The sequence below is a fragment of the Balaenoptera musculus genome, chromosome 3 (assembly GCF_009873245.2).
Source record: "Balaenoptera musculus isolate JJ_BM4_2016_0621 chromosome 3, mBalMus1.pri.v3, whole genome shotgun sequence".
Lineage (NCBI taxonomy): Eukaryota > Metazoa > Chordata > Mammalia > Artiodactyla > Balaenopteridae > Balaenoptera > Balaenoptera musculus.
The window spans coordinates 78,526,878-78,530,603 of NC_045787.1; the positions used below are offsets into that span (position 1 = coordinate 78,526,878).

The following is a 3,726-nucleotide window of genomic DNA, read 5'->3' on the forward strand; positions in this document are numbered from 1 at the left end:
TTTGCCATAAACGTTGGGATGGCCCAGAGTTCATTCCTGAGCTCTCTTCTCTTTTCTGTGACCTTTTATTATACAATGACCTCCAGATTTTTATCTCCATCCCTTACTTCATCCCAAATTCCAGACATATATATCCCTGCCTTCTTTATGTAGTCATATCTTTTCCCTATCAAATAGGCATGTAAGGGATATTCCCTGACTCTAAGAAAGAGTATTATTCCCTCAGTCTTCCAGATCTCAATAAGAGGCACCATCAAATTTCTCAAGCCAAAAACCAAAAAGTCATCATTTATTCTGCTCTCTTCCTTATCAATTTAATCCAGTCCATCAGTAAGGCCTGCTGGCTCTACTTCCAAATTTATCTTTTATCAATACACTTTTCACCAAACCCTCTTGCCATCTCCCTTACTGAGCCCTTCCTGAATTCCTTCCTGAATTACGGCAATAACCTTTAAAATACTCCCTTCTGATACTTTTTCATCCTAAATCTCTCCAAATATAATCAGAGTGATCGTTTTAAAAAATAAATCAGGTAATGTAATTGCCCCACTTAAAACTCTCCAGTGTCCTCCCATTGCATTTAGAATGAAAACCAAATGTTTTGCAATTCTCACACTTCCCTCTCTCACCTCAAGTCTTAACACTCTCCCATTGAATCAATTTGTTCAATAACACTGCATTTCTCTCTTTTCTAAATCACATCACAGGGACTTTGAACTTGCTTTGTCTCATTACTGGAATATTTTGCCCAGATCGTCACATAGTTGAAAGTTTCTCTCATTATCACCTCTGCAAAGTACATTCTAGTAAATGTTGCCTGTCCTACTACAGTCTGATTTCTCTGTATTATTTCTCCCTCACCTCTTCCTTCTTCCCTTCTTCCATTCTTCCCTTCCTCTCTCTCTCTCTCTCTTTCTCTCTCCTTCTTTTGGCATATAGGTTTGGTTGTTTGTTAATTAGGGAACAGGCCTTTTTTTGCCTTGTCCAGCAATGTGTCCTGAGCACTTAGAAGATTTAGTATAGAGTAGGTGCTCAATAAATATCCACTGAACAAACAGGTCCACAAACTTATAAGGGAGTCTGTGATACAATAATAGGTGGGTCAGTTTAACACAACCCATAAGCCAAATCTGGCCACCATCTATTTTGACAGATACAATTTTATTGAAACACAATCATATCCACTTGCTTACAAATTGTCTGTGGTGGCTTTTGCACTACAGCAGCAGAACTGAGTAGGTGCAACTGAGACCATAAAGCCCACAAAGCTGTAAACATTCACTATCTGGCTCTTTACAGAAAAAATTTGCTGACCCCTGCAATAATAATATGCCAGGTCAAGTTGCCATTCAAATTAAAAGGAACAGGCAGACATTAACCTAAATAATACTGAGGGAACTAAAGTTGTGTGCCCCTCCTAGAGGTGGAGGGGGCACTACTTGAGAAAAAATTCAGCTAAGCAAAATGATGCAAAATAGAGAACTCCAGAATTGGAGAACTTAAGGTAAAAGTTTTTGTGGGCAGTTTGAAGCTATTTAAAAATAGAGCTAAGATTAAACACTATAGCACCTTTATTAAAAGAACAAAAAATTTAGTAAGCAACAAACCTTGCTAACATGACCAACAATAATCAGGGAGGGAAATAGGATTAAGTCTAAGTATACTCTTCTCCTCAATAATAATCACAGCAAGTTGACAAGGGTGCCAAGATGATTCAGTAGAAAAAAATTTAGTCCTTTTCAACAAATGGTGCCAGGTAACTGAATATCCACATGCAAAAAATTAAGGTGGGCCCCTCCCTCACAACATACACAAAATTAATTCAGCGTGGATCAGAGACCTACTGTAAAGCTTACACTATAGAACTACTAGAAGAAAACATAGATGTAAATTTTTGTGACCTTGGATTAGGCAATGATAGATAAAACACCAAAAGCACAAGCAATCAAAGAAAAAATAAATAAATTGGCCTTCATCCAAATTAAAAAAGACTTTTGTGCTTCAAGGACACTATCAAAATGAAAAGTTGTGCTCACTTTTGCAGCACATATACTAAAATTGGAATGATACAGAGAAGATTAGCATGGGCCCTGAACAAGGATGACATGCAAATTCATGAAGTGTTTCTTATTTTTAAAATATAACTAGGAAACTAGAAGAAGCTGCTGCTGAATTTGAACCTGGATCCTATAGAGCTTCTCCTCTAGGATCTACTGATGAGTCAAATCTATATCAAGATCTAGTTTTGAAAACATCACAAGAATATGTACAGATTTTGAAGAAAAATGATATGATCTGAAAGATAAATAGTAAAAATTTACCTCCTGTGCTGTTTACATAACATTTTAGTTGTTTCCCATTAAACATGACATAAAAATCTTTATTAAAGGAAAATATTTTTGTATTATAATTTAAAAAAAAGAAAATGAAAAGATGACCCACAGAATGTGAGAAAATATTTGCAAGTCATTTATCTGATAAGTGTCCAGGATACAGAATATATAAAGAACTTATAACCCCAGGACCAGCTCAATCTGGTCCTACTCTATTGATAACGAGATACTGAGTTGTTTTTCAGAAACAACAGAACAAAACTGCAAGTCATGCAACCAAAGCATGTGTAGAGGAGAAAATTTTGACCTCAAATAATACTTAGAACTAAAGTTTCTCCCTTCCATGGAACCAAAGGACTAGGACATGACTGGAACCTGAACACAAGAACACTTTCAAAAGCAAAGGGTCTGTTGTCCAGGAAGATCTGATGCTGAAGCCCACTTTACCACACCTTACCATACATGGCCAAGTTCCAAAGCCCTCCAGTGGAAACCTGCCCTGCCAGTGCTTCCACATTCCAACACATCCTCCCCTAACTCATGAAAGTTTGACTGAACTCCAGATCAGGAAGAAAGATTTGAGCCCTGCCTCCTGTCTCCTTGCTGGTCAACCTCAAGATAAAGTACTTTTCTTTTCTCAAAAGCTAGTGCTATAGTATTAGCTTCTATGGGTGTTGGGCAATGAGCTCTTGCTTGGTAACAAACTCTTACAATTCAACAATAAAAAGACATAAAAGACAAATAATCCAATTTTAAAATGAGCAAATGATTTAAATAGACATTTTCAAAAGATATACAAATGGCCAATAAAAACATGAAAATATCCGTAACATCCTTAGTTATTAGAGAAATGTAAATCTAGGCCACAATGACATATCATTTCACACACAGGAAGATGGCTATAATAAAATAGACAGATGATAGCAAGTGTTGGCAAGGATGTGGAGAAATTAGAGCCCCCATATATTGCTTGTGGGAATGTAAAATGGTTCAGCTGCTTTGGGAAACAGTTTGGCATTCCTCAAAAGGTTAAATGTAGAGGTATCATATGACCCAGCAATTCCACTTCTAGATATATACCTAAGAGAACTAAAAACAAATGTTCACATTAGAACATATATTTTTTCATAACAGTATTATTCATAATAGCTAAAAAGTGGAAACAACCCAAGTTTCCATTATCTGATAAACAGATAAACAAAAATAATGGATAAAAGATGTGGTATATCTATACAATGGAACATTACTTGACAATAGAAAGAAATGAAGTACTTATGCATTATACAACATAGATGAACCTTGAAAACATTGTGTTAAGTGAAAGAAGCCAGACACAAAATCTAGATATTGTTGATTCCATTTCTATGAAAACTACTTGGTTGAGCTTGGGATA

At 36.0% G+C, this 3,726-nt stretch overlaps 1 non-coding gene across 1 annotated transcript; it reads left to right on the plus strand.

Moving 5' to 3' along the window:
- The first annotated feature begins 2,028 nt into the window (after positions 1-2,028).
- On the plus strand, positions 2,029-2,135 carry LOC118893777. Its single transcript, XR_005019617.1, has one exon. It is a non-coding gene; the product is annotated as a U6 spliceosomal RNA (small nuclear RNA).
- The last annotated feature ends 1,591 nt before the right edge of the window (positions 2,136-3,726 follow it).